The 14,564-nt window shown below is 45.3% G+C and overlaps 1 protein-coding gene across 2 annotated transcripts in view; it reads right to left on the bottom strand.

The window, feature by feature from the left end:
* The window catches only part of LOC134343346 (zinc finger and BTB domain-containing protein 7C), a 278,534-nt gene that overhangs the window by 130,887 nt on the left and 133,083 nt on the right, over positions 1-14,564 (bottom strand). The gene's annotated exons all lie outside the window — the stretch shown is intronic.

Consider the following 14,564-nt stretch of genomic DNA (forward strand, 5'->3'; position numbering starts at 1 on the left):
GTCCTAACATAACGATGCACAAGGCATGACAGTAGTTACCTTTCATGAGGAGTTTGAGGAAATTTGATATGTCACCAAAGGCACAATCAAATTTCCACTGATGTACCATGGAGAGCATTCGAACTGGCTGCATCACCATCTGGTATGGGCAGGGGCGCTGCACAGGATCAAAATGAGCTGCAGAAAGTTGTAAACTCAGTCAGCTTCATTATGGACACGAGCCTCCCCAGCATCCAGGAGATCTGCAAGGAATGATGCCTCAAAAAGGCAGCATCCAACATTAAGTACCCACATCACCCACGACATGTCTTCTCATCGCTACCATCAGGGAGGCACAGGAGCCTGAAGACACACACTAAATGTTCCAGGAACAGATTCTTCCCCTCTGCTAGGCTTCTGAATGGACAATGAACCCATGAATACTAACTCAATGACTCATCGTAATTATATGTGCCCTGTGCTGTGTGACTGTTGGCTCTGGGATTTGCACCTTGGTCCAGAGGAATGCTGTTTCATTTGGCTGTGTTCATGTGTATGGTTGAATGACAATTAAACTTGATAGTGCACCAAGACCTCTACTTCCCTGGATAGCTAAGGAAATTCAGCATTCGCCAATGACTCATCAATTCCTACAGACGCATCAGAGGAAGATTCCTATCCAGATGCATCACAGCTTGGTATGGCAACTGCTAAAATCATAAGAAATTGCAGACAGCTCTGAATGCAGCTGAGTCCATTATAGAAAGGAACCTCCCCTCAAATGAATACATCTACACTTCCTGCCCCCTCAGGAAAGCAGACAATATAATCAAGGACCCTCCCCCCTCCTATATCTTCCAGCAGAAGAAACAAAAGCTTGAAAGCATCTATCACGAGACACAAGGGGATGTTTGGGGCCCGAACAGAGCAGAGGCAGGGTGTGAGTGGGCAAATGAAGCATGTATTCCCCCTGTGGGGATAAGTGCCAGGAAGGAATTAATGGGGAGGGATGAATGGACAAGGGATTCTCGGAGAGAGTGATCCCTGCAGATAGCGGAGAGAGTGGGGAGGTAAAGATGTGATTCGTGGCAGGGTCCCATTGAAGGTGGTGGAAGTTGCAGAGGGTGATGTGTTGGATGCAGAGGCTCATAGGACAGTAGATAAAAACAAGAGGTGTGGCACTTCTTCTGCTTGCAAGGATAAGTGCCAGGCAGGATTGCCCTGTTAGAAACATAGAAAATAGTCTACAGCACCATACAGGCCCTTCGGCCCACAATGCTGTACTTACTTTAGAAAATACCTAGGGTTACCCATAGCCCTCTGTTTTTCTAAGCTCCATGTACCTATCCAGCAATTTCTTAAAAGACCCTATCGTATCCGTGAGAAATAGTGGTCTCAATACCGACCCCTGCGGAATATCATTTGTCACTGGCCTCCAACCAAAAAGTTCCTCCTTCATTCCCATTTTTTGCCTCCTGTATGTCAGCTAGACTTCAAATCCATGGTAGTAACTTCCCTGTCATAACATGGGCTCTTGCTAAGCTGCCCCTGTGTGGCATCTTGTAAAAGCCTTCTAAAAGCCCAAAGAAACAACATCCACTTTGTCATACCTGCCTATTTCCTTAACAAATTCCAACAGACATGTCAGAATATTTCCCCTCAAGGAAACCATGCTGACTTTGGCCTATTTTGTCATGTGCCTACAAGCATTCTGAAAACTCATCCTTAACGATAGACTCCAACATCTTCCCAACCCCTGGGGTCAGACTAAGTTGCCTTCCAATTTTCTTCTTTTGCCTCTCCCGCCTTAAAGAGTGGAGTGACATTTGCAATTTTTCAGTCCTCCATTACCTTTCCAGAATCTTGAGATTCTTCAAGTATGACAATGCCTCCACAATCTCTTCAGCTACCTTTTCTTGGAACACTGGGGTGTAGTCCACCTGGTCCAGGTGACTTATCAACCTTCAGACCTTTCACTTTCCCACAAGCACTTGCTCCTTAGTACACACTCACTTCTGCCCCTGACACTTTTGGATTTCTGGCATTCTGGAAGTGACTTCCACAGTGAAGACCAGCACAAAATGATTACAAAGCTCATCTGCGATTTCTTCTCTACCACCCCCCCCCGCCCCCACCACCCCAGCATCATTTTACAGTGGTCCAATATCCAGTCTCGTCTCTCTTTTACTCTCATATCCGAAAAATCTCTTTTATATTACTGGCCAGTTAACATTCATATTTCATCTTTTCTCTCTATGGCTTTTTAGTTGCCTACTATTGGCTTTTAAAAACTTCACACTAATTTTTGCTATATTATAAGCCCTCTCTTTTGCTTCTATGCTGTCTTTGACTTCACTTGTCAGTCACACTTACCTCATCCTCCGTTTAGAATACCACTTCATCTTTGGGAAGACCCTTCCCTGCGCATTCCGAACTGCCCCCAGCAACTCCATCTGTTGCTATTCTGCCATCATCGCGGACAGTGCCTCTTCCAATTAACGTCCAGTTCCAGTTCCCCTTCCAGCTAGCTCCTATCTCATGCCTCGAAATTCCTTTACTCCACTGTAATACTGATACATCGGATTTTTGCTTTTCTTTCTCAAAGTGCAGGGTGAATTCTGTCATATTATCACTGCCTCCTAATGATTCCTTTCACTTAAGTTCCCTAGTCAAATTTAAGAATGTAAGAAATAGGAGCAGGAATAGGATTCACTACTGTCTGGGAAAAACAGTTTATATAGAACATAGAACAGTACAGCACAGTACAGGCCCTTCAGCCCATAATGTTGTGCTGACCCTCAAACCCTGCCTCCCATATAACCACGCACCTTAAATTCCTCCATATACCTATCCAGTAGTCTCTTAAATATCACTAGTGTATCTGCCTCCACCACTGACTCAGGCAGTGCATTCCACACACCAACCACTGAGTAAAAAAAACCTTCCTCTAATATCCCCCTTGAACTTTCCACCCCTTATCTTAAAGCCATGTCCTCTTGTATTGAGCAGTGGTGCCCTGGGGAAGAGGAGCTGGCTGTCCACTCCAACTATTCCTCTTAATATCTTGTATATATCCATCATGTCTCCTCTCATCCTCCTTCTCTCCAAAGAGTACAGCCTTAGCTCCCTTAATCTCTGATCATAATGCATACTCTCTAAACCAGGCAGCATCCTGGTAAATCTCCTCTGTACCCTTTCCAATGCTTCCACATCATTCCTATAGTGAGGCGACCAGAACTGGACACAGTACTCCAAGTGTGGCCTAACCAAAGTTTTATAGAGCTGCATCATTACATTGCGACTCTTAAACTCTGTCCCTCGACTTATGAAAGCTAACATCCCATAAGCTTTCTTAACTACTCTATCCACCTGTGAGGCAACTTTCAGGGATCTGTGGACATGTATCCCCAGATCCCTCTGCTCCTCCACACTACCAACTATCCTGCCATTTACTTTGTACTCTGCCTTGGAGTTTGTCCTTCCAAAGTGCACCACCTCACACTTCTCTGCGTTGAACTCCATCTGCCACTTCTCAGCCTACTTCTGCATCCTATCAATATCTCTCTGCAATCTTCGACAATCCTCTACATTATCCACAACACCACCAACCTTTGTATCGTCTGCAAACTTGCCAATCCACCCTTCTACCCCCACATCCAGGTCATTAATAAAAAATCACGAAAAGTGCAGGTCCCAGAACCAATCCTTGTGGGACACCACTAGTCACAATCCTCCAATCCGAATGTACTCCCTCCACCACGACCCACTGCCTTCTGTAGGCAAGCCAATTCTGAATCCACCTGGCCAAACATCCCTGGATCCCATGCCTTCTGACTTTCTGAATAAGCCTACTGTGTAGAACCTTGTCAAATGCCTTACTAAAATCCATGTAGATCATATCCACTGCACTACCCTCATCTACATGCCTGGTCACCCCCTCAAAGAACTCTATCAGGCTTGTTAGACACAATCTGTCCTTCACAAAGCCATGCTGACTGTCCCTGATCAGACCATGATTCTCTAAATGCCCAGAAATCCTAACTCCAAGAACCTTTTCCAACAGCTTTCCCACCACAGACGCAAGGCTCACTGGTCTATAAACACCCGGACTATCCCTACTACCTTTTTTGAACAAGGGGACAACATTCACCTCCCTCCAATCCCGTTGACAACGAGGACATAAAGATCCTAGCCAGAGGCTCAGCAATCTCTTCCCTTGCCTCGTGGAGCAGCCTGGGGAATATTCCATCAGGCCCCGGGGACTTATCTGTCCAAATGTATTTTAACAACTCCAATGACTCCTCTCTCTTAATATCAACATGCTCCAGAACATCAACCTCACTCATATTGTCCTCACCGTCATCAAGTTCCCTCTCGTTGGTGAATACCGAAGAGAAGTATTCATTGAGGACCTTGCTCACTTCCACAGCCTCCAGGCACATCTTCCCACCTTTATCTCTAATCGGTCCTACCTTCACTCCTGTCATCCTTTTTTTTCTTCACATAATTGAAGAATGCCTTGGGGTTTTCCTTTACCCTACTTGCCAAGGCCTTCTCATGCCCCCCTTCGTGGTCTCCTCAGCCCCTTCTTAAGCTTCTTCCTTGCTGCCCTATATTCCTCAATAGACCCATCTGATCCTTGCTTCCTAAACCTCATGTATGCTGCGTTCTAGATATTCCACCTCACTGGTCACCCATGGTTCCTTCACCCTACCATTCTTTATCTTCCTCACCAGGACAAATTTATTCCTAACATCCTGCAAGAGATCCCTAAACATCGACCACATGTCCATAGTACACTTCTCTGCAAAAACATCATCCCAATTCACACCCGCAAGTTCTAGGCTTATAGCCTCATAATTTTCCCTTCCCCAATTAAAAAGTTTCCTGTCCTCTCTGATTCTATCCTTTTCCATAATAATGCTAAAGGCCAGGGAGTGGTGGTCACTGTCCCCCAGATGCTCACCCACTGAGAGATCTGTGACCTGACCCGGTTCGTTACGTAATACTAGATCTAGTATGGCATCCCTCCAGTCGGCATGTCCACATACTGTGACAGGAATCCATCCTGGACACACTTAACAAACTCTGCCCCATCTAAGCCATTGGAACTAATCAGGTGCCAATCAATATTAGGGAATTTAAAGTCGCCCATGATAACAACCCTGTTATTTTTGCACCTTTCCAAAAACTGCCTCCCAATCTGCCCCTTGGTATCTCTGCTGCTACCAGCGGGCCTATAGAATACTTGCAATAGAGTAACTGCTCCCTTCCTGTTCCTGACTTGCACCCATACTGACTCAAAAGAGGATCCTGCTACATTCCCCAACCTTTCTGTAGCTGTAATAGTATCCCTGACCTGTAATGCCACCCCTCCTCCCCTTCCCCCCCCCATCCTTTTTAAAGCACTGAAATCCAGGAATATTGAGAATCCATTCCTGCCCTGGTGCCAGCCAAGTCTCTGTAATGGCCACTACATCATAATTCCATGTATGTATCCAAGCTCTCAGTTCATCACCTTTGTTCCTGATGCTTCTTGCATTGAACAACACACACTTTAGACCTTCTGCCTTACTAACCTTTACACCCTTTATTCTGCTTCTCTATCCTCAAAGCCTCTCTATATGTTAGATCTGGCTTTACTCCATGCATTTCTTCCACTGCTCTATCACTCCAGGTCCCATCCCCCTTGCAAATTAGATTAAACCCTTCCGAACCATGCTAGCAAACCTACCTGCAAGTATATTGCTCCCCCTTGAGTTCAGGTGTAACCCATCCAATCTGTACAGGTCCCACCTTCCCCAGAAGAGATCCCAATGATCTAAAAATCTAAAACCCTGCTCTCTGCACCAACTCCTCAGCCACGCATTCAACTGCCATCTCCTCCAATTCTTATCATTGCTAGCATGTAGCACTGGCAGCAATCCTGAGAACGCCACCCTTGAGGTCCTGTTCCTCAGCATTTTGCCTAGTTCCCGAAACTCACACTTCAGGACCTCATCCCTCTTCCTGCCTATGTCGTTGGTACCAACATGTATCACGACTTCCCTCTCGTACCAGGATGTTGTGCACCTGGTCAGAGACATCCCAGACCCTGGCACCCGGGAGGCAACAAACCATGCTGGTGTCCTTCTCATGTCCACAAAATCTCCTGTCTGCTCCGGACTATAGAGTCCCCAATGGTGACAGCTCTCCTCTTCTCCATCCCACCCTTCTGCACCACAGGGTCAGACTCAGTGCCGGAGGCTCTGCTACCGTGGCTCACCCCTGGTCAGTCGTCCCTGCCAACAGTATCCAGGATGGTAAACTTATTATTCAGGGGAATGGCTACAGGGGTGCTCTGCACTACCTGTCTACTCACCTTCACTTTCCCCCCTCTGACTGTCACCCAACAACCTGCTTCCGGCAGCCTAAGTGTGACTACCTCCCTGTAGCTCTCATCTATGACTGCCTCATTCTCCCTTATGAGTCGAAGGTCATCCAGCTGCTGCTCCAGATTCCTTACACGGTCTTCCAGATCACCCAGCCGTATGCACTTCTGGCAGATGTGACTCTGCGGGAGATGGGAGTTCCCCCAAGACTGCTACATCTCACACGAGAGGCACATCACCGACTCAGGAGGCATTGTAAAGCCAAACTGGGAACAAGCTCGTCCTCCGCCTCTTCTCGTTGAAGCCTCTCAAGTCAAAGCTTCGCTCACTGGCCGCTCCGCTTGAGCTTCCACTCTATTTATTTGTTTGAGCTTTTCAAACTGCTTGGTCACCTGACCTCGATTGCCCAATCAGCTGCTTTCTGCTGAGTCTGAGCTATTCAACTCTTGATTGTCTAATCAACTGCTTTCTGCTGAGCTATTCAAATCTTGATTAACTTGATTGCACAGTCCAACCGCCAAATCTGTCAGAATCTCTCGAGTCAAAGCCTCAAAGTTCCACTCCTTCACTGGCTGCTTTCTCCTCATCTCCGTCCTAAATCTTCCCCCCTGAATCTTGAAGCAATGTCCCCTCGTTCTAGTCTCACCGACCAATGGAAACAACTTTCCTACTTCCATCTTATTTATCTCTTTCAAAATTTTGTATGTTTCTATAAGATCTCCTCTCATTCTTCTGAACTCCAGAGTATAGTCCCAGGTGACTCAATCTCCCCTCCTAGGTTAACACCTTCATCCCTGGAATCAACCTAGTGAACCTCCTCTGCACTGCCTCCAAAGCCAGTATATCCTTCCACAAGTATGGAGAACAGAACTGTACACAGTACTCCAGATGCGGCCTCACCAGTACCCTGTACAGTTGCAGCATGACCTCCCTGCTCTTGAATTCAATCCCTCTAGCAACGAAGGCCAACATTCTGTTTGTCTTCTCAAAAACCTGTTCATTACACAACATTCAATCCAGAATTGCCACTCCCACAGCAGGCTCAACCACAAGGTATTTAAAAAGCCATTTTGTAAGCATTCTGCAAATTCCCTCTTTTAGGATTCAGCACCAACCTGATTTTCCCAATCTGCCTGCATAGATTAGATTAGATTAGATTAGATTATGAGGACACTCAGTCCTCGTTTATTGTCATTTAGAAATGCATGCATTAAGAAATGATACAATGTTCCTCCAGAATGATATCATAAGAAAACACAGGACAAACCAAGACTAAAACTGACAAAACCACATAATTATAACATACAGTTACAACAGTGCAAAGCAATACCATAATTTGATAAAGAGCAGACCATGGGCATGGTAAAAAAAAGTCTCAAAGTCCCGATAGACTCATCATCGCATGCAGGTGGCAGAAGGGAGGAACTCTCCTTGCCATGAACCTCCAAGTGCCGCCAACTTGCCCATGCAGCACCATTGGAAGCACCCGACCGCAGCGGACACTGAGTCTGTCCGAAAACTTCGAGCCTCCACACAGCCTCTCCGAGCATCATCCTCTGCCGCGAACTTTGACTCCACCCTGGCCGCCGAGCAACAAGCAAAGCCGAGGACTTGGGACCTTCTCCTCCGGAGATTCCAGACCACACAGTAGCAGCAGCAGTGAAGCAGGCGTTTCAGAAGTTTCACCAGATGTTCCTCCGTGCTCTCACATCCGTCTCCATCTAATCAGGATTGTGCACGGCACCCTACTTAACAAATAACAGACATCACCACCGGAGTGGCCGCTGCGATCTGCGCCACCGCATATTGAAATCCCCCATGACTAGAGTGACATTACCATTTTGACGTGCCTTTTCTATCGCCCATTGTAATTTGAAGGCCACATCCTGGCTACTGTTCAGAGGCCTCCATACAAGTCCCATCGGGTCCCTGAAGAAATTTAAATCAGGTCCCATCAAGAAGTTTAAGGGGGAGGTTAAGCACCTTTGAGAATCACGAGAACTCTCTTCTCCTTGACGCACTGGTAGGAAGCAGTCAAGGAAGATTCTCCTTCCTCGAGGCTGTTCACAGGGCGCTGGGAAGATAGGGTGACGGTGAGTGTTTGGGAAATGGGGGAGATGTGAGAGGGCAGCATCAACGACACAATTGTGTGCATAGTCCTGTTGTTGTTCATGCCGTTCTGCTGAACATTGTGGGCAAGCTATGTTGGTGTATCTGAATCTGAGTGAAAAGTAGCATGCAGTATGTATACTCAGGGACCTCCTGTACCTAAAAAAGTGGCCACTCACCATACAGTCATGGTTTTCTGCTGCTGCAGCCCATCCACTTCAAGCTTTGAATCATGCATTCAGAGATGTGCTTCTGCACAGCACTGTTGTAACTTGTGGTTATTTGAGTTACTGTCACTCTCCTGTCAGCTTGAACCAGTCTGGCCATTCTCCTCTGACCTCTCTCATTAACAAAGTGTTTTCACCCACAGAGCTCCTGATCACTGAATGTTTTCTTTTTGTTCTTCGCACCATTCTCTGTAAACTCAAGAGACTGCTCTGCATACAAATTCCTGGAGATCAGCAGTTTCTGAGATACTCAAACCATCCCTTCCGGCACCAACAATCACCCTACGGTCAAAGTCAATTAGATCACCTTTCTTCTGGTGTTCGGTCTGAACAGCAATTGAACCACATGACCATGACTGCATGCTCTTACGCATTGAGTAGCTGCCACATGATTGGCGGTACAGAGTGGTGGGACAGCCCAGAGCACCTGTAGATGTGAACTTCCCACTGTTCAGGACATTTACAGAGACAGGTGTGTAAGAAGGGCCCTAAGGATCATTGGGGACCCGAGTCACCCCAACCACAAACTGTTCCAGCTGCTACCATTCGGGAAATGGTACCACAACATAAAAGCCAGGACCAACAGGCTCCGGGACAGCTTCTTCCACCAGGCTATCAGACTGATTAATTCATGCTGATACAATTGTATTTCTATGTTATATTGACTGTCCTGTTGTACATACTATTTATTAGAAATTACTATAAATTTCACATTGCACATTCATACATATATGTAACATAAAGAATTTTACTCGTCATATATGTGCAGGATGTAAGAAATAAAGTCAATTCAATTTGGATAAACAAGCAGGTGTACTGGCGTACCTAATAAAGTGGCCACTGAGTATAAATCCTGACGCAGGGGGTTGACTTGACATATTGGTCATTCCTTTGTCTCCACAGATGTTGCTTGGCTTACTCAGTTCTTCAAAATATTTATTTTTTTTTATTTTTCTCCTGCTTTTTCAACCTCTTAGAGTACAGTTCTTTTGCAAAGAAACACACAAAAAGTAGTGGATATAGAAACATAGAAAACCTACAGCACAATATAGGCCATTTGGCCCACAACGCTGTGTCGGGCATGTACTTATTTTAGAAATTACCTAGGGTTACCCATAGCCCTCTATTTTTCTAACCACCATGTGCCTATCCAGGAGTATCTTAAAAGACCCTATCGTATCCGCCTCCACCACCATTGCTGGCAGCCCATTCCACGCACTCACCACTCTCTGTGTAAAAAACTTACCCCGACATCTCCTCTGTACCTACTCCCCAGCACCTTAAAATTGTGCCCTCTCATGTTAGCCATTTCAGCCCTGGGAAAAAGCCTCTGGCTATCCACATGATAAATGCCTCTCATCATCTTATACATCTCTATCGGGTCACCGCTCATCCTCTGTCACTCCAAGGAGAAAAGACTTGAGTTCACTCAACCTATTCCCAGAAGGTATGCTCTCCAATCCAGACAACATCCTTGTAAATCTCCTCTGCACCCTTTCTATGGCTTCCATATCCTTCCTGTAGTGAGGCGACCAGAACTGAGAACAGTACTCCAAGTGGAGTCTGACCAGGGTCCTATACAGTTGCAATATTACCTCTCAGCTCTTAAACTCCCATGGTTGATGAACGCCAATACACCGTATGCCTTCTTAACCACACAGTCAACCTGCGCAGCAGCTTTGAGTGTCCTATGGACTCGGACTTCAAGATCCCTCTGATCCACCACACTGTCAAGAGTCTTACCATTAATACTATATTCTGCCATTATATTTGACCTACTAAAATGAACCACCTCACACTTATCCGGGTTGAACTCCATCTGCCACTTCTCAGCCCAGTTTTACATCTTATCGACATCCTGCTGTAACCTCTGACAATCCTCCACACTATCCACAACACTCCCAACCTTTGTGTCATCAGCACATTTACTAACCCATCCCTCCACTTCCTCATCCAGTTCATATATAAAAATCACGAAGAGAAGGGGTCCCAGAACAAATCCCTGAGGCACACCACTGGTCACCAAATTCCATACAGAATATGACTGGTCTACAAGCACTCTTTGCCTTATGTGGGCAAGCCAGTTCTGGATCCACGAAGCAAGGTCCCCTTGGATCACACGTCTCCTTACTTCCTCAAGAAGCCTGGCACAGGGCACCTTATCAATGCCTTACTGAAATCCATGTACACTACATCTACTGCTCTACCTCCATCAATGTGTTTAGTCACATCCTCAAAAAATTAAATAGGCTCATAAGGCACGACCTGCCTTTGACAAAGCCATGCTGACTATTTCTTATCATATTATGCCTCTCCAAATGTTCATAAATCCTGCCTCTCAGGATCTTCTCCATCAACTTAACAACCACTGAAGTAAGACTCACTGGTCTATAATTTCCTGGGCTATCTCTACTCCCTTTTCTGAATAAGGGAACAACATCTATATCCCTCCAATCCTCCGGAACCTCTCCCATCCCCACTGATGATGTAAAGATCATCGCCAGAGGTTCAGCAATCTCCTCCCTCACCTGCCACAGTAGCCTGGGGTACATCTCATCTGGTCCCAGAGACTTATTCAACTTGATGCTTTCCAAAACCTCCAGCACATCCTCTTTCATAATGTCTATATGCTCAAGCTTAACAATCCACTGCAAGTCATCACTACAATCACCAAGATCCTTTTCTGTAGTGAATATTGAAGCAAAGTATTCATTCAGTACCTCTGCTATCTCCTCTGGTTCCATACACACTTTTCCACTGTTACACTTGATTGGTCCTATTCTTTCACACTTTATCCTCTTCCGCTTCACATACTTATAGAATGCCTTGCGGTTTTCCTTAATCCTGCTCACCAAGGCCTTCTCATGGCCCCTTCTGACTCTCCTAATTTTATTATTAAGTTCCTTCCTGCTAGCCTAATAATCTAGATCTCTATCCTTACCTAGCTTTTGGAACCTTTCAAAAGCTTTTCTTTTCTTCTTGACTAGATTTTCAACACCTTTGCACACCACGGTTCCTGTACCCTGTCTCATTGGAACGTACCTATGCAGAACGTCACGCAAATATCCCCTGAACATTTGCCACATTGCTGCTGTACATTTCCCCGAGAACTTCTGTTCCCAATTTATCCTTCCATGTTCCTGCCTGATAGCTTCATATTTCCCCTTACTCCAATTAAACGTTTTCCTAACGTGTCTGTTCATATCCCTCTCCAATTCTATGGTAAAGGAGATAGAATTGTGATCACTATCTCCAAAATGCTCTCTCACTGAGAGATCTGACACTTGGCAAGGTTCATTTCCCAATACCAGATCAAGTACAGCCTTTCCTCTTGTAGGCTGATCTACATATTGTGTCAGGAAACCTTCCTGAACACACCTAACAAACTCCACCCCATCTGAACCCCTTGCTCTAGGGAGATGCCAACCAATATTTGGGAAATTAAAATCTCCCACCATGAAAACCCTGTTATTATTACACCCTTCCAGAATCTGTCTCCCTATCTGCTCCTTGAAAACCTTCTTACTATTGGGTAGTCTATAAAAAACACCCAGTAGAGTTATTGACCCCTTTCTGTTTCTAACTTCCACCCACAGAGACTCAGTAACCATATAACCATATAAAAATTACAGCACGGAAATAGGCCATCTTGGTCCTTCTAGTCCGTGCCGAACTCTTACTCTCACCTAGTCCCACCAACCTGCACTCAGCCCATAACCCTCCATTCCTTTCCTGTCCATATAGCTGTCCAATTTAACTTTAAACGACAACATCGAACCTGCTTCAACCACTTCTGCTGGAAGCTTGTTCCACACAGTAACCACTCTCTGAATAAAGAAGTTCCCCTTCAAGTTACCCCTAAACTTTTGCCCTTTAACTCTCAACTCATGTCCTCTTGTTTGAATCTCCCCCACTCTCAATGGAAAAAGCCTATCCACGTCAACTCTATCTATCCCCCTCATAATTTTAAATACCTCTATCAAGTCCCCCCTCAACCTTCTATGTTCCAAAGAATAAAGACCCAACTTGCTCAACCTTTCTCTGTAACTTAGGTGATGAAACCCAGGTATCATTCTAGTAAATCTTCTCTGTACTCTCACTATTTTGTTGACATCCTTCCTATAATTCGGTGACCAAAACTGTACACAGTACTCAAAATTTGGCCTCACCAATGCCTTGTACAATTTCAACATTACATCCTAACTCCTATACTCAATGTTCTGATTTATAAAGGCCAGCATACCAAAAGCTTTCTTCACCACCCTATCCACATGAGATTCCAACTTCAGGGAACTATGCACCATTATTCCTAGATCCCTCTGTTCTACTGCATTCCTCAATGCCCTACCATTTACCATGTATGTCCTATTTTGATTAGTCCTACCAAAATGTAGCACCTCACATTTATCAGCATTAAACTCCATCTGTCATGTTTCAGCCCACTCTTCTAACTGGCCTAAATCTCTCTGCAAGCTTTGAAAACCTACTTCATTATCCACAACTCCACCTATCTTAGTATCATCTGCATACTTACTCATCCAATTCACCACCCCATCATCCAGATCATTAATGTATATGACAAACAACATTGGACCCAGTACAGATGCCTGAGGCACACCACTAGTCACCGGCCTCCAATCTGACAAAGTTATCTACCACTACCCTCTGGCGTCGCCCATCCAGCCACTGCTGAGTCCATTTTACTACTTCAATATTAATACCTAACGATTGAACCTTCCTCACCAACCTCCCATGTGGGACCTTGTCAAAGGCCTTACTAAAGTCCATATAGACAGCACCCACCGCTTTACCCTCGTCAACATTCCTAGTAACCTCTTCAAAAAATTCAATAAGATTTGTCAAACATGACCTTCCGTGCACAAATCCATGTTGACTGTTCCCAATCAGACCCTGCCTATCCAGATTATTATAAATACCATCTCTAAGAATACTTTCCATCAGTTTACCCACCACTGACGTCAAACTCACAGGCCGATAATTGCTAGGTTTACTCTTAGAACCCTTTTTAAACAATGGAACCACATGAGCAATACGCCAATCCTCTGGCACCATTCCCGTTTCTAATGACATTTGAAATATTTCTGTCAGAGCCCCTGCTATTTTCACACTAACTTCCATCAAGGTCCTAGGAAATATTCTGTCAGGACCCGGAGACTTATCCACTTTTATATTCCTTAAAAGCTCTAGTACTTCCTCTTCTTTAAACATCATAGTTTCCATAACTTCCCTACCTGTTTCCCTTGCCTTACACAATTCAATATCCTTCTCCTTAGTGAATACTGAAGAAAAGAAATTGTTCAGAATGTCCTGACGAAGGGTCTCGGCCTGAAACGTCGACTGCACCTCTTCCTAGAGATGCTGCCTGGCCTGCTGCATTCACCAGCAACTTTTATGTGTGTTGCTTGTTCAGAATCTTTTGGCTCCACACATAGCTGTCCACTCTGATGCTCTAATGGATTCCTCCATGATTTCCTCCTATTCTGCAGCTGTGACACTATATCTGATCTGCAGTGCCACGCCCCCACCTCTTTTGCCTCCCTCCTTGTCCTTTCTGAAACATCTAAAGCCTGGCACTCTAAGTAACCGTTTCTGACCCTGAGCCATCCAAGTCTCTGTAATGGCCACAACATCATAGCTCCAAGTACTGATCCACACTCTAAGCTCATCCGCTTTGTTCACGATGCTTCTTGCTTTAAGATAGTCACATAAACCATCGGTCTGAGCGCACCCCTTCTCTATCACCTGCCTATCCTCCCTCTTGCACTGTCTCCAAGCTATCTCCATTTCTGAGTCAACTGCCCCTTCCTCTGTCTCTTCAGTTTGGTTCCCACCCCCCAGCAATTCTAGTTTAAACTCT

The sequence above is a fragment of the Mobula hypostoma genome, chromosome 3 (genome assembly GCF_963921235.1).
Source record: "Mobula hypostoma chromosome 3, sMobHyp1.1, whole genome shotgun sequence".
In the NCBI taxonomy this organism is placed as follows: Eukaryota; Metazoa; Chordata; class Chondrichthyes; order Myliobatiformes; family Myliobatidae; genus Mobula; species Mobula hypostoma.